The sequence below is a fragment of the Notamacropus eugenii genome, chromosome 5 (assembly GCF_028372415.1).
Source record: "Notamacropus eugenii isolate mMacEug1 chromosome 5, mMacEug1.pri_v2, whole genome shotgun sequence".
Lineage (NCBI taxonomy): Eukaryota > Metazoa > Chordata > Mammalia > Diprotodontia > Macropodidae > Notamacropus > Notamacropus eugenii.
Genome location: NC_092876.1, coordinates 246,239,925 through 246,261,060, shown reverse-complemented (window position 1 = coordinate 246,261,060; position 21,136 = coordinate 246,239,925).

The window sequence follows — 21,136 nt, the reverse complement described above, 5'->3', positions numbered from 1 at the left end:
TGTCTTCCCTCTTTAGAATGTAAGCACCTTTAGGGCAGAGACCTTCTTTCTTTTCACCTGTGTTGTGTATCTCCAGCATTTTCCACAATGCCTGGTACATAGTATGGACACCTAGGTGGAGCAGGGACTAGAGTGTTGGATCTAGAGTCAGGAATATTTGTCTTCATAAGTTCAAATCCACCCTCAGACACTTACTAGATGTGTGACCTTGGGCAAGCAAGTTCCTTAATCTCTGTTTGCCTTAGTTTCCTCAAATGCAAAATGGGGATGATAATAGCACTGAAGTTGTGGTAAGGATCAGATGGGATAATATTTGTAAAGCATTTAGTACAGTACCTAATGCACATAAATGCTAGATATTATTTAAATAATTCTAAATCCATCTAATTATACTACCAAGTAACCTATATCTCTAGGTTTTCCACTAGAGAAACCTTAGTTACTTAATCAATTCCTTTGCTGATATCTAGGCAAACTCTCTGATTGGAAGGTGGTGCCATGAAATCCAAACCTCTATTCAAGAAGAGGCCTCACTCAAATATCTCATTTCTCACCTGGTTTCACTATGTTGGTACTTTTCTGACTAACTTCTCCACCATACCCCGCCCCACCCCACCCCAATCTTTTCAGCTTCTTTTTATGCTTTATCTCCTCCCATTAGATTGTAAGCTCCTCGAGAGCAGGGACTATTTTTATTTTTCTGAATTTATATCCCTAGCACTTAGCACAGTGTTTGGCACAAAGTAGGTGCTCAATAAGAGTTTACTGACTAATGTAACACTTCTCATACGTACCAATTTATTAGCCCTCTCAAATATTTTAAAAAAGAAAATAAGATTAGTCTGGCTTGACTTGTTCTTGATGAGGTCATGCTGGTTGTTTGTGATCATATCTTTCTTACCTAATTGTTCACTAATATTTTAAATAATCATCAAAATTTACCAAGAACCCAGGGGGGCTGATGGAACTGGGTAAGAGAGAAGTGCAGTTAGGCAGTGGAAACAGCTGCTCCTGAGGTTATCAGCCCACAGACTGAATGATTGAAAGTCACCTATTTAAACTTCCAGGAACCAAGATGTCAGAATAAGTAGTAAGCTGCTCTCACCTTCCCTTATAGACTTTGAAAAACTCAGAAAATATTTCCCCAGGAAAAATCCTGGAATAGTGGAACCAGCAGAAAAACTGGGTACAGCAGTCTTTTAGTTTGGGAGGCTGGGGGGATTAATGAGAAAGGTGCCTCTTGCTGTAACTGAAGGGGACCAGTACAGGATGGGAGGTGTCCCAACAAACCAGCAGCAAGCCTCGCCCAAGCGGGAGATCCTGAGTCCCAGGGTGGAGGAGCAGGCAAGAGCCAACACCAGGCACACTCCAGGCACCACCACCAGTTCCAGCTCAGCACCAGATAAACTACAGACCACTACAATATCCAGCTGCCAGTACCTGAGGCCCCAGCACAGAAGATCAGTAACCAGGTCCCTAGTACCCAACTCAAGAAGTCTGAGACAATGCCCCCCTGGATCTCAGAAGCAGAGATCAAATTTAAAAACCAGAAAAAAAAAAGGCAAACAACATGAGCAAGAAGAATAAAAAAATCAATAACCATAGAGAAATATCTTGGTAACAGGGAAGATCAAACACAAATTCAGGATAGGGCAACATGACCAATATGCCCATATCTCAAACCTCAAGGGGGAACACGAACTGGTCTCAAGCCCAAAAAGCCATCTTGGAAGAACTCAAGAAGGATTTTAAAAGTCAAATAAGAGAGGTAGAAGAAGAAATTGAACAATTCCTTTAAAAATACAGTTGACAAAATGGAAAAAAAGTACGTTGAAGAAAACAACTCCTTGAAAAGTAGAACTGGCCAAATGGAAAGGGAGGCACAAAAGCTAACTGAAGAAAATAATTCATTAAAAATTAGAATTTGTCAAGAACCTAAGTATAAAAATAAGAACTGAGCAGGTTTGCCTTCTATCTCTTACCAACTATCACTATCCCATTTATGACAAGCGACAGTCCAATCCATTCTTTGACTCTATGTGCTTAACGTGATTTGACCTATTCTTAGTGACAGTCATAATTTTGAGTATCAATCATTGTACTGTCTTGTAAGGAAAGGGATAGCAAGGGAGCTACTACAGCCTGTTGACCTGTTTGCCCCTACACTAAATAGTCTGAGACCTACATTTTTTGTTTGTGACTATTTCTTTTGTAGCCATTCTTTTTTTTGTTCCCTGTGTTGCATGGATAAATTTGTTTGTAACACTAAATAATTATCCCATATATTCCCATGTTGTTGTGCTTGAAACATTCAGATATTTAATTCAGCTAATGGGAAATCCCACTCAAGAATTTACACACTCATACACTTATGCACATATGCATGTACCCCTACTCCCATGACTGACTGAGGATTAGCCCTGAAAATTCATTCAGCTGAGCCTCAGATTGGCCTAAAAAGATTTTCCATAGGCATGGCATGAAACTATGACAACAAATGGCTGGAGGAACAATGTTTGAAAGGCCTAAGTCAGGTGTTGTCACAGCCTCCTGGAAGACACAATACCTAGACTGGAGACCTGTCCAGTCCAAAAAGAAGCTATTTGTAACTCCTGCTATATATCAGTCCCTGCCCTCAAGGAAGTTATATTTGAATGGGAGAAGACTCCACAGAGAAAATTAAGCTGGAAGATGGGGAAAGTGGGAGGACTGCTAGTGCATGGTGGGGAGCAGATCTTCGAGGATGAGACAACTGACTGCTGGGAAATGCTGGTGCAAAAAGTCCAAAGAGTCAGAAGTGGAGCCTGGAAAGTGATGAAGAAGTGAATGTTAAAATAGAGGTTCCAAGAGGAATTAATGAAAAAAAGCTGTGGTTCTGTTGAGTTTTGGGTGTGCTGGGGACCCCAAAATACCTACACCTGGGTCCTGCCTCATTGAATTCAACTCAAGCCTTCTTTTAACCAAAGGAAAACAAAGTTTAAGATCTGCTACATTGGGTTGACTCTTAAGAAGCCTCACCATTTGTGACACTTGTATTGACAAGTAGGCCTGATAGAATATAAGCTAGATCGAATCTAAGCTAGATTGAATCTGACCACCTTCATGGAGACAAGAAGAATTTTATATACAGAATGACTGTGGGAGGGATCTGGGGTGGGGTGGAGGGTGTCTAGTAGTCTGGGGTAACTAGAGGAAGGTTTTGGGGAGGGTCTTGAGAAGGAGTCTAAGGAGGATCTTAATGAGACTGGGGTGACTAGAGGTCAGAACCAAAAGAATAGGATTTTGATGTGATCAAGGGTGAGAAACAGCTGGAGGCAATCCAGATGTAACACACAATGGAGGGCTAAGCTAAGTTAAGGGTATTTTGATAAAATCAAGGATAGGAGGTGCACCACATCCCACCCCTACCCCATTATATTTTGTGATCCATTGACCCTGGCTTTCTTGATATTCCTAGCCTGAAATGCTGCATCTGCCAACTCAAGGCATTTTCTATGTGGATTTTGTTGTTGTTCTTTAGTCATCTTTAGGAAAAACAAGCCAAACTCCTTTGAATGATTTCAGGAGACTCTGCAATCTTCCCAGCAATGATGTAATCAATGCAATGTTATCTATGGACAAGAGCATCTGGGGGACTTCACCATCCACGTGAAATCCTTCTTTAACCTACATTCTATACTGGATCTCCTCCAACACAGTGGGTAGTAACTTTGTTGAACAGGTTATTTCAATCCTTGCCTAATGTTTCTTATCAGAGGATCATAGAATGAAGTTATTTCTATTATTATATCTTCCAATGAATCCTGAAGGATCTTGATGTATGAATACATAACTTGTTATCAAAGATCCTGAAAGGCAACATTTTATTTCACTGAATCTAAAACTTTTTCATAATCAACAAGAAATAAATATAATGTGATTTTATTTTCTCTATGTCTTTCAGTTAATTGTCAGGTGGTAAACATGGTCCATTATTGAGCATCTCTGGCAAAAGTCCTCTTGTTCCCTGCTAATGCCCTCATCAAGGTCCAGATGAAATTATCAATGAATTCCATCAAACATCTAAACACAATTAATACCTATATTACACAAATTCTTCTCAAGTTTGAGAAAGAACACAGTCTATTAAATCTCTTTAATGAGATAAATATATTCTTAATATCTAAAGTACTAAGAAGTGATAAATCAAAAAAGAGATCTATAAATTAATATCTCTAATGAATATTGATGTAAACTTTTAAATTAATATTCTAGGGAAAAGGCCATAATCATATTTCCAAAAGATTATTCACTAAAATAAAGTTGAATTTATACCAGGGATGAAAAAATGGTTTAACATTAGGAAAACAATTGACACAATTAATCATATTAGTAGATACAGAAAGAGCCTGTGACAAAGTACAAAAACTGAGAGATAGACTTTGGATGGTGCACATGTTCCAATGGTATTCATAAGAAAAGCAAGAGATATCTAAGAAGGCCCTGATCTCATTTGATGAACCCCCTGAGGAAGATTATATAGGAGGACATGGTATCCTAGAGAGAGTGACTGGAAATAAGACACTTCCAGAGAAAGTCAATTTTCTCTGAGTGCAAGAAGATGGAAAGAGTGCAATAATATGAAGGGAAGTTTGTTAACAATAAAGTAGGGGATTCCTGGGGAGACAGTGGAAACACGATATTTAATTATTTTTTAAAATAATATTTATTATTAAATTATAGAATGTACATTTGTGTGTATATATATATTTGTGTGTATGTGTGTGTGTAAGTATGTGAGTACATGTGTGAGTCTGTGGATACATATATACATACACACATGCATATATACATATATATATAGGTATATACATATATTACCTACATATTCAGGCATTGCTGACTCCAGCTTTAGTAATCTATTCACTGAGCCACTGAACTGCTTCTATATACTTGAAACAGAGAGTTTTGATCCCAAGTCATTTAAGTTTAGCTGATCATTATGCTTCTATAAAAGTATTAGGCTACTTTCCAAAGAGTGCTTCTAAGAATTCCTTGCAAGGAACAAAACTGGTGAACCATTTGTTCAGTCATTTCAGCTGTGTCCGACTCTTCATGAACCCATTTGGGGTTTTCTTGACAAAGATACTGGAGTCACTTGCCATTTCCTTCTCCAGTTCATTTTGACAGATGAGACAAACAAGGTTAAATGACTTGCTCATTGTTTGAGGCTGGATTTGAACTCAGGAACATAATTCTTCCTGACTTCAGGACCAGCACTGTATCCACTGTGATACCTAGCTGCCCCATTAGTAAACCATTAATTAACTCAATTTAACCAACATCTATTAAATACCCATTATGTATAGGACACTATAGTAGGCAATGGAAAGATAAAGACAAAATGACATAACCACTAAGGACAGGGGAAGATGTACAATATGTATAGAGTTAAGTGGATACAATACAACTTGGGGACACAAGATCACAGGCAACTGAGAACAGGATTGACTTGTCATAGGAGCTGGAACCTAAATTGAAGCTTGAAGGAAGACTCAGCTAGTTTCCCATCTAATTACTCTGCAGCATCCAGCCAGCCATCCTCATCTCACCACCTGAATGCTGCTACTTACTTGCCCCTCCTTAGACCAGGACTTTCCACACTGTAGCTGAGACCAGGTTTTTGATGCCTCCGTCTTCCTAACTACATGCTCTGGTCTCTCAGGAAGTTAATCTGGTCACATCTGGAGTTCCCACTGTAGGCTCTGGCTCTGAAGGTGAATGAGAGAACATATCTAGACCAGCCCATTTAGCCCACCATGTATACTGGCTGGTCCCAGACACCAGAGCATGCTTCAGTTTCACATGACATCCAGCCATCTCACACCACCATCAACCACTCTTTCTACTTCCCCAGAACGAAACTAACTTCCTTGGTCACCTCTCCTTCCCCAGATGGGCCTGACTCTTTAAAAAAAAAAAATCTTTATATCTGTAGCACATAGCACAATGTCTGACACATAGTAAGCACTTAGATTCTTTGCATTCATTTCATTTTGCTTGAACATGAGTCTGCCTAAATTCCAAGGCCAGAGAAGGATGAACTACATGACCTCTCTAGGTCCCACCTTAGGATTTTTGCAGTCTTTCTAAATCTAATAAAGAAGTGAACTTCAGAAGAACACGGGTCACAAATAACTCCCAAGGAAGTGAGCCAAAAGCAAATCATTCCATCTTCAATTTTGTTTCTTAAAATATTTCAGCTAACTCCAAAATGTGAACCTCAATTACTCCATAGGGGATAGATTTATGATTTTCCAGAGCAGTGCTTTCTGAGTCAGTTAAGGTCAGTGTCCTATAACTTTGTGTCCTTTTTGTCAAAAGGACTTTTGATCGTTGTCAAAAGGACTTTTGATCATCATCAAAACTTTGGTGACCATGTTTCATATTGTTGATAAATTTCAGATGGTTTAGAGATAGAATGGCCAAAAGATGAGACTTTACTCTTATTCAAGTTCTGTTTTAAATAATTTTAAAATTATTTTAAAAACAAAATAAATAAAAGTAAAATAAATCTACAGGCATAATTTTGAGCATAACAATGTTAAAAAAAAACTTTTAAAATAACAGGGCTTTTCAAGGTGAATTACTCAAGAATATCAGCAGTTTGTCTTAATGCTAGGCTAAGGGCCAGAAAGATTTGGATTCAAATCCCTCCTCTGATATTTAGTAAATTCTGAAATCAGACTAAGTCATTTAACCTCTCTGTATGTTAGGCAATTCCCTGGGACTTACTTACTGAGTAAAATAGCCATTCCCATCCTGAGAGTTCCCTTGCTTATGAAATCACAGATGCTTCATGTGTTTGTTTATCTTCAATCCTAGTAAGGCTAGTCTATCTGGAAAGATTTGTGTGTCAGCAATAGGTCAGGAAGGTGATGAGTAGATCTTAGATATCAGTTCCTGATCTTGCTGCCAACTGCTTCTATATTGTCCCTTATCTTGTGAAAATATAGCATGGACTCTAACTTACAAGTCTAGAGACTCCTATAATTCCCTTCCTTACTCCCTCCTGGTCCTCTTTACCAACCCACAGAACTCATGCTTATATCTTAATGACATAGCTAGAAATTCAGTGTTTCAAAGTCAAAATTTCAGGTGTTGAAGTTAAAATGTGTGAAATGATTCACATTCTAGGGAAACCAAATACATCTTAGTATGCAACCAAAGGCATATGTATCCATGTTTCAGGGATAGTCACAAACTTTTCTTGTTATTTAGCTTGGCCTAGGGACTGTATTCTTGATTTTATCGGCATAGTGGAAATGAGGAAATTGGAAATGGGGAAACTCTCCTAATGTATCTTCTTTGTAACTTTGTCTCCACCTTTTCTTTTTTACACTTCCTTTGTAACTTAGAAAGTCATCTAGAGGATTGCTGAGAATTTAAGTGACTTACCTAGGGTCAGATATCCAGAATCTGTGAAACATGGGACTTGAACTCAGTTGTTCTGGGTTGGACTTGATTCAAGTCAAACCCCTAGTAGTTTAGGTTCAATATTGGAACAAAATGAAACGTTCATAGGTCATTCAGTGGTTAACATAAGGAGATTTATTTAGCAAGAGAAGGCTATTCAACAAAGACATGTCAAGTTGAGTCAGCTGAGCAAAGTTCCCTATCATGATCCATCAGCCAAGCTTCAGAGAGAGGGTATGGTGCTCCTTCTAGCTATTTTGTATTCACAGGTTATAATGGAGTGATGTCAACAGCCTGGACCTTTAGTACTCTGGGCCAATCAAGTCTCAAAGATGATCTGAATACCCTAAAAAAAGAAACTAGCCTAAATGTTATGAGTGTAAGGGTTAGGCTACAGCTTCCACCATGTGAGACATTCCTGACTTTAAAGCCAGTTCTCTAACCAATCTCCATGCCATTTCTCAGCTATGTTTTAAAATATGACTATGAATTACCACCTCTCTGGGATGATATCAGGAAATATCTATGTGTCCAAGTTTGTTGGTTTCTATGAGATGTTTAACAACACAATTTCTGTTCCATTCATTCCAAAAACAAAAGTCTCTGGATATCTCTCTTAAGGGTTCTATTTAGAAATCTTCTGAAGATTGATACAAATCTTACTTAAGAATTTTTTCCTTCTATTTTCTGGCTATTGTTTTGATTCATGGATCCCATCCAAGTCAGGGTACCCTTGAAGTTTTTTTTTTAATGTGTTTCCTTGACATGTATAGCTATCTCTTAATTATCTGTGGTGATGGGAGGCAAAGACAGCACAAGAATAAAAACAAATCCATTTTAATTATGTCTCAACTTTATCCTTTCCTTTCCACCTCCCTTTTGACTTTGTCCTAAAAATAAAATCCTGAACAAAACCCATTCTAACTGGTTTGAATTTCACCTTCTCTACCTATTTTGGGGTAGAGCACATTTCACACAGAGCAAAGAAGTTAAAAGCTGTCTACAATAAGGGCAGGTGCTGATAGTGGGTTAGGCATGATTCCTGTCTCTGGTGGTTTAGAAACTATTACATCTGTGCCTTACACCTCAAGATCTTCACTCTCACTGGACACTCAATAGGAGGGAAAGCAAGCACTAGGAAAGGTCAAGGAAGGGGAATTGCAGACTGACTGGTAAAATTTAGAGGAGGTAGAAAGGAAAGACCATCACCTTTGCCCAAGGACAGATTATCCTCTATATTGATACACTACTCCACTTTCTCCTACAAGTATGAACAGAGGATCATGCCTGGAGGTCTAGAAGACCTGAGTTCAAATATAACTTCAAATACTTATTAGCTGTGTGACCCTGTGCATTTAACCCTGTTTTCTTCAGTTTCCTCATCTGTAAAATGAGTTGGAAAAGGAAATAGCAAACCCATGCCAGTGTCTCTGCCAAGAAAATCCCAGAATCACGAAGAGTAGGAAATAACTGAAAAGCTAACACTAGTTCAAAAGCAAAATCCAAGAAACAAAGTTCTAGGAGCAATGGGCCTACTTAAGTAGAAAACAAGTTTATTTCTGAAAAACAAGTACCTCAAGCTGATTTAACATCCTTTCTCACATAAATAAGACAAAATAGAGCTATACTGGCATTTTGGCATATATTGCATTCTTGGATTTCTCATTTTCCTAACCATGGATTTACTATTTGTACTGTATATTTAATGTTTGCTCATACTTTTTCAGTAGACTAAGCAAAAAACAATTAGGCCTTAGTTTTCTTTATAAGAACCCTATAGTTCTTTTGAATTTCTGTTAAATTAATAATCTCCCTTATTCTTGATATGAGTGAAAGATCTCCTTTAGCCTAGAATTTTCCATTCCTTAATCACCTACCTCTAACCACTGACCTTCCACAAAAGATCATTGGCACAGAAGCCATTTAAAATGTCTTGGCAATCATTAATTACTCTGTCAGATTTTCTTAATGGGGTACTCTTGTTTCGCTAGATTCTGGTTACAGACTCATCCATAACTACTGATCATATACTGAATGAATATACTGGACTTCAAGTGTCTTGGTAGATAAGCTTCAAAAAAGATGTAAATTCCTTGAGAGCAGAAACAGTTTCATTTTTGTCTTTTTACCCCCAACACAAAGCATAGTCCCTGGCACATAGTAGCATTTAAAAATGTTTTTGTGTAAAACCATTAAAAACTCTATATTTTGTTGCAACCATCAACGTTCAAGTCCCAAGTAAAAGAAAATATTTGTACAATCTACCTCCCTGGAGTTATCAGGATCAAGTAAAATATTATGTATCAAGCACTTTGTAACTATAAGGGGCTACATAAATGAATGCGGTTAGTGTTATCATTACTCTCACAAGTACTATATTCTGTTGATGAATCATTCAATTGAAACTGATCACAACAAAGTTACCAATAACTTCTTAACTGCCGAATCTGGTGATCTTTTCTTACTCCCTACCCTTCTTGACATCTCAACCTGTGGACACCTGTACCCTCCTGAATCTTCTCTCATCTCTAAGTTTTCTCCATACTACCTATCTGAACCCTTCTTTACTATCTCTTCATTTATATCATGTCCTTTCTCTATATTCTTTCTCAGTGACTTCATGACCTCACATAGATTTAATTATCATCTCTATGCTGTTGACACCCAGTTCTATATATCAACCCCAATCTCCACAGCTTCAGTACTGTATTAACAACTGCCTATTGAACATTCAAAAGTGAATGTCAAAGAGAAGCTTTAAAAGTCAACACATCCAAAACAGAACTCGTTCTCATTCCTCCTTAACATACCCCTCTTCTAAGCTTCCTTATTTCTGTCAAGTGTACCAAGTTTATATTCCTTTCTTTTCTTCATTCACTCCACATATTCACAAAGTTGCAAAATCTTGCCATATCTCCATCTACAAATGTCTCTTGCATGTGACCTCTTCCGTTTATTCACAAAGACATTCCCTTAGTTCAGGCCTTCATCATCTCTTGCCTAGATTACAACAGCCTCACAGTTGGTCATGCTTTGAATCTCTCCCCTTACCACACAGATAACAATGTGATTTTCCTTAAGAGCTGATCTGACAATGTCACCCTCTTGATCAATCAATTCTAGTGGTTCTATTACTTGTAGGATAAGATATAAACTCTTATCTGGTCCTAGTCTATCTTTCCAATCTTATTTTAGATGACTTTGCCCTGCTTTGTGCTCCAAGCCAAAATGGCCTTCCCTCTGTTCCTCACACATAGCCCTCCATCACTTTACACTGGACATGACCCCCCATTCCTGGAATGCACTTCCTATTCCCATCTGTCAGGATCCTGGCTTTTTCTTCAAGCCATTGATCAAGCACCACTTTCTACATGAAGCCCTTCCTGATCTTCATAACTGCTAGTTCTTGCCCTGCCTAACTACCTTGTATGTATTTGTATTAATTCTGCTTACATTTAGGTCACAGTTAATGTGAGGTCAAATAGCTCCTACAACATTCCCTAATTACCCTTCTTGCAGGGGTCAGTGAGAAGGGGGAGCCACTAACCCTCCATCTCAATGGGCTCAATCAAGGCAGGCACACTTGTGGACTCCTCTAAATCTCCTGAAGTCTCAATGGGGGGCATTTGAGACACACAGATTCCCTGTGTATTTTCCCCCATATGGGTTTTTCCCCATTCACTGACCAACGTCCACCAGTTTTATAGGGCATCAGAAAAACAAGGCATTTTGCCAACAATTAAGCTCACAGGTTAACTTTAGCAACATCGTCATTCAGTACAAGCGTAGTAAATATCAGTGATGTCGCTCCCATATCTCATGGTGCAGCCTCAGTAGGACTGTCCATCACTGTGATTCTGAGAATTACTATCTAGACTCCTTGAAACTATTCTGGGAGTTTTTATCAAACACCTGAAAACTAGATATTCCCATGGCCATGGATCCTGAGAAACTAATTTTGAGAAGGATAACAAAATACTCCTTACATACACTTCGTAATAAACTTGAACCAGAAATGCAGTTTCTTATTCTCTGCTGTCATGTTATGTTATTAAACAGGTACAAATTATTTAAAAATTGTTTCACTACATATTTCTATTGGACAGAAAACAATGACCATATTTTATTCGTAATTACAACATCTAATAGTGCAAATTCAAATAACATGACCACCTCGTTGGATTCATTACTCATACTTATCAGGACCTAGATGTATGTTTATTAAATATGGACTTATTAATTTGTGGTTTCGCCTGTTAGAATATTAACTCATTTAGAATAAATTATCAACCCAGTGCCTAGAATACTGTCTAGCACATTAATAAATTAGCAAGTATTTCTTAAGCACTTCCTACCTACAAAGCCTTGGTGCTAATGAACTGGGGATACAAAAGTCCTTGCCCTTGAGAAGTTTAGATTCTACTTGGGGCATGTGGTAAGAGGAATTCTTTCCACTTTACTGTCCTTTGTGATGAGTCAACATCAAACCACAGAAATGACCTTTGCTACATTCAACCAATTATTTGGAAAGATTTGCTACATTCAACATATTGTTGGTTTAATTCCTGAAAAAGCTTTGTGTGATATCAGGGTAAACGTGTGGGGTTCAGCTTTGGGAAAAGGCCATAAAACCCAATAAGAATTGAAAACCATAAACCAAAACTCTGTGAAAGGTAGAAACCTGGATAGTGACCTGTTAAAAATCATAACATAGACACTGAGTCATAACTTAGATACTGTGACTGATGAAAAGCCACAACATGGACACAGAGACCACTTCATGACCAGTTTGTGACCAGTACACAAACCCTGTGTTTGGCCACTTATTCAATATTATTAGCATAATATCCAAGCTTGGAAATGAGCTCATTACTAAGCAGAAACCCCAAAATACCTACCCATCAGTAGTGATGTGCTCTATAGCTCCTCTCTTTGCTTGATCTCTAGAATTACCACTGAGCATTCCTGGGGTCTTTGCAGGGATCCAACCTATAGTCTGGCCACCACCCCAGACTGATGACTATCAGATTCTTGGCAGGAATCCATCATACTGCACCAATGTAAGTATCTAATTGATTAAACTAGTACCTATAATCCATCTGGAGCTCTCTGGCCTCTTCCTTTGGCATCAACATTGTCCCTCTGCTTTTTATGGGGTAGAGGTATGGGGGCAGGATTGTGAATATCCCTGCGCAGGGGAATTCTGCACCCTACAGCATATAGTCTATATACTTTTGCACTTCCTACATAAGATCTTTTCTGATGCTCTAGTTGTCAATACTCTCTCCTACAAACCTGTCAAAATCACTTTGCATTTATTTTGTTATAGTGACTAGAAAGCTATCACTGGCATCAAGAAGAACTGGGTTTCAGTCCTACTTCTGGAGAAGACCTAGGTTCTACTCCCACTACTGACACATACTGGGCAAGTGATCCTGGGCAAGTCACTTTACACAACTCTAGGATTCTAAGTTACAGAGAATGTGACAATTTGCTTTGGTAGAGAGAGTTTCCTCCTCTATTATGCTTTCCATGTATAAATAATGATAAGCCTAGTTCTCTGCATCTATATTCTTTACTTTCTTATTATCTATATACATGACATTTTCCCCACTAGAACGTTAGCTCTATTTTTATCTTGTATCCCTCATCCCTAGGACAATGTCTGGTACATAAATACCAATCAAATGCATATTGGATTGAGTTGGATTCTGAAGTGGAAAACATTTGAAATTATCACGTTGTCTATGTTTCTATTCATAACATGAGCTGAGTCATATGCACAAATAGCCCTAAATAATGGAGTAGCAAAAATAGTTATTTGCTGATTTGTATGACTCACTTTAAGCAGGATGCACACTTCTTAGTAATAACATCAAACCCTTGTTGAACGTTTTAAGGTGTTATAGTTGTTAGTCATGGGAGCCTGTATCATTCCAGTTAGAAAATTCAAGATGTTTATTGGTTCAAGCACTTAGTGGGCTACAGGCTATTATTGTGGCAGATAAGTAAGGCTGCCCCTGCAAGTTCATACTCCTTCTACCTTCACCTAGACCATGAGTTGATCGAAATATTATGTGTACTTACTGATGGTTGCTTAGCTTCCTTAGGTTGCAATATGCTAAGACTTATTGAATTTCCAGTGAAAATAATGACTCATGGGCCAATGTTGTCTGTAGCAATACGTAACCAGCAACATGATAAAGAAATCAACTTGAATCATATGCTCTTAAAGAAGGAAGAAAAAGATCAAACCAGACAAATAAATAACACAACGAAATCTTTCTCAGAGACAAGGCATTTACTAAATCACTAGTAAATTATTGGTATCTTGCATCCCTACATAGTAGAATATGAAAAATGTGAGTTTAGGGATTATTTTAGATTTTCGTCTTTGCATCTTCAGTACCTAGTATAGAGCCCTGGAGATTAACTGGTGCTTAGTAAACACTTCATTGGATTAGATGATTCAGCTTCCTATGAAGTATTCCCCTAGCGTTAGTTAATACTTTGGACCAACTTTAACTTTTTTTATGGAAGAAAACTACAACTGTTCTATCAGTGAAAATCTTCATAGAAACAACTGGGAAACAAACTAATTACAGACTTGGAAGACATGGAGGTTTTGATTAGAGAACTTGAGTCTGAATAAATTGCAGATTCATAGACTTTTCATGACTCAGCTCTTATTAGAGCTCTTTTTCTTTTTTTAAAAGCAAACTGCATGGTATGGGTCCAGCCATCCTCTTTTGTTTTATATAATACCTATAGCTTCTCTCTCATCCATTTTTCATTCTCCTACAATTCCTCTGTTCTTCCAATCCCCTCCCTCTCAACAAATGGCCCCATTTTCCAGTCTATTGAGGTTATTTAACTTAAGATCCCTCCACTTCCCCTTCCTCTTCAGCACTGCTCTTATATTCACTGATCCTCTCCTTTTCCCCCATCCTATGCCAGAGGAAGAGACAGACCTTCCCTCAACCCACCTCTACCCTCAAACTACCATCGTCCCTGTTTCCTTAATGAATAAACTTCTTAAAAGAATACACTTGCTTCCTCTCCTTTCTTAATGCACATTAGCCCTTTAACATCTAATGCATTTGGCTTTCTCCCCTATCATTTGACTGAAATTGCTCTTTCAAAGATCACGAATGACCTCTTAAATGCTGGACTTTGTTCACTCTTCATGTTTTCTTTGCTTACTAGCTTTTGATAATGCTAACTACTCTGGCACCCTGCAATCTTTCCTTCAGTTTCCATGAAACGGAGGTGATGTTTTTGAAATCCAAGAACCTAGATTAAAATCCTGTCTAAGTTATCTATTACCTATATAACATGGGATAAGTTCCTTAATCTCTGTGAGCCTCAGTTTCCTAAACCATTTGCATAGTTTCAGCTATTGCCTCTAAATGGATGATTTCTATACCATGAGCTATCAAAGTTTGAATTTTTTCCCCAGAGTTCCCATCTCACACTTTTAAAATGCTGTCAAACTTAGTTGATGTCTTGGTTGTTTTTGTTATGCTATTTTTTCTCTCTTAAAAAAAAAAAACCCCTTTGTTAGAAGAGATGGTTTTCTGGAAGAGGGAGGAAATAGAATAAATATATTGGGATAAAGATACCACAAACATTTTTAAGGGAAGGAGAGTAAAAATTGCATGCCAAAGATCTCCCTTTGAAGTTTATTCTGGTACTTCCAATTCAACATGTCCAAAGTCAAATTCATTTTCTCTGACCCCAGATCAATTCCTCATCTTGACCTTGTGGTTTTTTTTGCCCCTGACTTTCTGGGAGTAGATTGAGGGGAAAAGGTGCTACATGCTTAAGAATTAGCAGTTGATGAGGGGAAGTCAAGCCTGTAAGAAACCATTGATCAAAGGCAAGTTAACCACCAGGTGGCGCTGCTAACCATTAGGCTATGTCTATTCAACAGTAGAGACCAGGAACTGGGCAGTACTGTTCTCTTTGGAGTAGTTATGCACTCCACCCTACTGAGCAGAAGCATTGTACCGCCTGGTTCTCAGAGACAGAATACCTTTTTCTCCTCCAGCTCCACCTCTTTCAAAGTGTCCACACCAACTCATGGATTTGCCCAATCAGAGTCAACTCTGGGTTCCACCTATTGGCCTTAATCTGCCTCTTCCTTGAATTCCCTGATAATGGCCACTAGTTGTAAGAGCCTGGTATAATTAAAGTGCCTCACCACAGAGATGGGCACAACATGCTAAACTGTATACAGTGTTTTCTCTCAGCATAGAGACATTAAAGCAATACATAATAAAACATCTACCATTGGACCGTGAGCCTGCCCCTTCTAGAAGCAGGCAGCTTCCAAAAAGGGTATGGATAGTTATGAGTACATGAGTTCTGGGAAGTCAGTTTAATTTCCTTAGTTCTCCATTGTTATCCTTGCAGCTATGGAGAAAGTGGGCAACAAGGCATAAGAAATATACCAGTTTCTAACTCATATTCCATCCAGGCCTCCAGTAGAACTAGTCAGTAAATGAAGACCCAGGAATTCTAGTCCTAGTTCTAATTCCTTGTGAAAGCATGGGGATATAGACTCAAAAGCCATTACAAACTGAAATTCTCAATAGCTAAAACTCTGGTTGACTCTTATTACACTAGCTCATCACTTACAAGCTGAGGAAATAGACTCCACCAGCAGCAAAAACTTGCTTTCATAATCCTGCCTTACATCTCCAACCTTGAATCCTTACAGGCAAATTTCTGGTGACCTCATCCCCTCTAAGGCCAGATATATAACACCTGTCTCAGGCCTTTACTTTATCCATCACACCTCCTCTTTGGTGCTGCATCTTGTAATTTCTCCTAGTATACTCCTCTCTTGCTCATCACTTGGCCAATCCTCCACAGAGGAAGAAATCCAGTGAGCCACTCATTACATCAGCAATCCACAAAGGGGGTTCAACAAAATTTCTGGAAAACAGTCAATCAATAAATATGCATTAAACACATACTACAGTCCAGGCACTGTGCTAAGCACTTGTTGTTGTGGCTGAGTTGTTTCAGTTAGTTGTATTTGACTCTTTGTGACTCCATTTTGGGGTTTTCTTGGCACAGATACTGGAGCAGTTTGCCATTTCCTTCTCCATCTCATTTTATAGATGAGGAAGTGAGGCAAACAGGGTTAAGTGACTAGCAGGGTCACATAACTATTAAGTGTCTAAGGCTGGATTTGAATTCATAAAGATGAGTCTTCCTGATTCCAAGTCAAATATTCTATCCTCTGACTCATCTAGCTGCCCCTAAGATCCAGTAGGTATCTCCAAACAGAACAAGATCAAAAATACAATACCAAGAAAAGAGTGTTAGAATTTAACTAACGATGATTTGCTTTACTTAAACCATCAGCCAAAGACAATGTCATTTCATGGAAGGGTCCTCTCCTTACTTCCTCAGGTGATATCTACAGAACCATGAACTCAGGCACATCACCTGTGTCTATTATATGCAGAGAAACACAGAATCTCACAGTTGGTAGGAACCTCAGAAGCTAAATAGTCCAAGGGACCAAATCATGAAACCTTTTCAATATTGCTGACAGGAGCATTTGCTTGAAAACCTTCAGTAAGGAGGAACATGGGTCCCTAGAGATATTCATAGATAGCTGAGACAGATTCCTGTGCATTCTACTCTGGAATAGCATTAATCCTCAGGAACTCCACTCCCGATGCCCAGAAGATATAATCAGTTGCCAAGTATTGTTGACTTTACCTCTGAAACATATTCCCCTCAATTCCATCTGCTAATTTAAATCTTTATTAATTCTCCTCTGCACTGTTTTTTAAATCTTTCCTGTTGTTTTTCTCCCCTCCAATCCATTCCACACACTATTATAAAATTGTGATTCTGATCATGTTACCTATCTATTAAAAAATTGGATCAATGATTTTCCATTGCTTTCATAAGAAAATATAAACTCGTTAAGCAAAGACTCAAACCAAGGTTCCCACATGATCTATAATTTTGCTATATAAGTCCTTCAGACAGTGTTTTGGATATAATTTTATCAATGTGGTGCTCTTGACTATTAAGTCACAGCTTAATCACAATGTCTCTTTTTGTTTGACATTCATGTTTTTCAATAAATTCTTCATCGGAGTTCCACCCAATATAATGGAGAAAAATTTGAACTCAAAAATCTTACAAAAATGAATGTTGAAAACTATCCTTACATGTAATTGGAAAATAAAATGCAATAGTATGAAGAAAAAAAGGATTCTGGAATTTCTCAAATGCAAATCAACTTTCTATCTTGTGGCTGCTTAATTAAGAGGGAAAGGGGAGAGAGACAGAAACAGACACAGAGATACATGGAGAGACAACATAGATATATAAGAATCTGTACAGCATTTGTGTGTACCATACCTGAAGCAACTAGATGGTAGAGTAGGTAGAGCACTGGACTTGGAACCAGGAAAATATGAACTTAAATTCAGCCTCAGATATTTACTAGCTATGTGACCCTGCACAAGTCACTTAACCCCTATTTGCCTCAATTTCTCATCTATAAAATGGGGACACAATGAAGAAGGAAATAGCAAATCATTGCAATATCTTTGTCAAGAACATCCCATGGGGATGTGGACCCAATATGGCAGAGTAACAGCAGGTACTTGCTTGAACTCTCCCCAAACCCCTCCAAATACCTGTAAAAAATTACTCTAAAATTCTAGAGCAGCAAGCCCCACAAAATGTTAGAGTGAAACAAATTTCCAGCCCAAGACAACCTGGAAGGTTGACAGGATAGGTTTGCTACACTGGGCTGGGAGAGGAGCTCAAACCAACACTCGCTGCACCACCACAGACTTCCCTCCTCTCAAACTCTACCTCCTCCTCACCCCTGCCACCAGCAAACCTGGAGCAGGCCTCAGGGGATTGAAGCACTGGCAGTTGTGGCAGTTTGAAGACTTCTCAACCCATAGAAGACAAAGACAACTTAGAAGATCAGGATGAAAGGTTCAACAGAGTTGGGTGAGAGAAGAGCAAGGTCCGGCCCCAGCCTCAGGGCAATGGCTGTGGCTGCTTCCCAAGCTTTTGGCCCACAGAAATCTGTGGAATCAAATGGGCTGATCATATGGGGATTGCAGGAATCTCTTTGCTGGTGCCGAGGCAGGATTCTCTTGCTTTGCCAGTGCTTCGAATCTGGGTCACAGTCCTGGGTGGTGGTCCTGGAGCAAGGAGGAGCACTGGCATGGCAGAGCTTGTGGTGGCAGTGGAGAGGGAATCCTTCTCACAGTTCCAAGGCAGAAACAAGTACCTGTGGTCACTAACAGACCAGAGCACAGACAGGAGAGGAGCAAACACCTTTACTTTGATCATGCCACCTTGGAAGCTGCACAAGCATGGGACTATACACCCTCCACATTGGAAATGGAGTCCTACCTTAACAAGGAGTTAAAAAGTAAAGTAATGGGATGTGAAAATGAGCAAAGAGTGGGAAGAAAATTGGACTATAGAATCTTACTTTGGTGACAAAGAAACTCAAATCATACACCCAGAAGAAGACAACAAAGTCAAAGCTCCTACATCAAAAGCCTCCAAAAATAATATGAAATGGCCTCAGGCCATGGAAGAGCTCAAAAAGGATTTTGAAAATCAAGTAAGAGAAGTAGAGGAAAAATTGAGAAGAGAAATGAGAGTGATGCAAGAAAATCATGAAAAACAAGTCAACACCTTGCTAAAGGAGACCCCCCAAAATACTGAAGAAAATAATACCTTAAAAATAGACTAACCAGGAAATGAGATTCAAAAAGCCAGTGAGGAGAAGAATGCCTTAAAAAGCAAAACTGGCCAAATGGAAAAGCAGATCCAGAAGCTCACTGAAGAAAATAATTCCTTAAAAATTAGAATGGAGCAAATGAAAGCTAATGACTTGATGAGAAATCAAGAAATTACAAAACAAAACCCAAAGAATGAAAAAATAGCAGACAATGTGAAATATCTCATTGAAAAAAGAACTGACCTGGAAAATAGATCCAAGAGAGACAATTTAAAAATTATTGGACTACCTGAAGGCCATGATCAAAAAAAGAGCCTAGACATCATCTTTCAAGAAATTATGAAAGAAAACTACCCTGATATTCTAGAACCAGAGAGTAAAATAGAAATGGAAAGAATCCACTGATTATCTCCTGAAACAGATCCCAAAAGGAAAACTCCTGGTAATAATGCAGTCTAATACCTCTTCTCTCCCAAACTTTTCTTCAGAGACTCCCAAACACTGAGCTAACTCTGGCAATATGAGCATCAACCTCATTGTCAATGTGTACATCCCTGGAAAGTACACTCCAAGATAAGTGAACTTATCCACAACATTCAAAATTTCTCCATTTGTTGTAACCAATGGTTTCATGTATGGATGGTGTGGTGGTGGCTGATGGAGCACCTGTGTTTTCTTGGTGTTGATTATTAGGCCAAAATTAGTACAAGCAGTAGAGAATTGATGCACACTTTGTTGCATCTCAGTTTCAGAGGCTGCATTGAGTGCACACTCATCTGCAAACAGAAAATCATGCACCAACACTCCCTCCACTTTGGTCTTGGCCTTGTAGCCTTTTCAAAATGAAGATCATACCATCAATACGGTAGCTGACCTCAATGCCATGTTCATAATCATTGAAAGCATCTGACAACATGGCTGAAAACATCAAGCTGAAAAGCATGGGAGCAAGCACACAACCCTGTTTCACTGGAAAGACATGAGAGCATTGTTTGTTATCCAGAACTTGGGCAAACATGCCATCAAGAAATTGACCTACAATATTGATGAACTTCTCTGGGCAACCAAATTTTGATGTAATTTCCATAAGCCCCCATGACTAACAGTGTCAAAGGCCTTGGTCAGATTTATAAATATTGTATACAGACCTCTGTTCTGCTCCTGGCATTTGCCCTGGAGTTGTGGGACAGCAAACACCGTAGCAACTGTTCCTCGGCCCTTTCTGAAGACACACTGCCTCTCAGGTATATGACCATCTTTCAGGTGAAGGATCAGCCCATTAAGGAGGACTCTAGCAAGAATTTTGCCAGCAATGACTAAGAGGGAGACCCCCCCTGTGATTGTCTCAGGACAATCTATTCTCTTTACCTTTATAGAGATGGACAGTGGAGGCATCCTTGAACTCCTGGGAGATAAACTTCTCTTGCCATATAATATGGAAAATTTCTGTCAGCTTTTGTATGCATATTATATACATATATACATATATATATATACCTATATACATATATATAGGTATATATAGAGAAAGAGATCAAGAGACAATGAGAACAGAGGACACAGGGTGAGCTGAATATGAAGGGATGATATCTAAAAAAATAAATTAAGGGATGAGTGAGGAATGTACTGGCAGAAGGAGAAAGGGAGAGATAGAATGGGGTAAACTATCTTACATGAAAGAGGCAAGAAGAAGCTTTGACAATGAAGGGGAAGAGATAGGAGGTGAGACAGAATGAGTGAACCTTACTGTCATCAGATTTGGTAGGAGGGAATAACATACACACCTAATTGGGTATGGATATCTATCTTACCCTACAGGAAAGTAAGGGGGAAGGGGATAAGAGATGGGGGGATGATAGAAGGGAAGGAAGAGTGGGGGAGGGGGTAATCAGAGGTAAATACTTTTGAGGAAGGACAGAGTCAAAGGAGAGTATA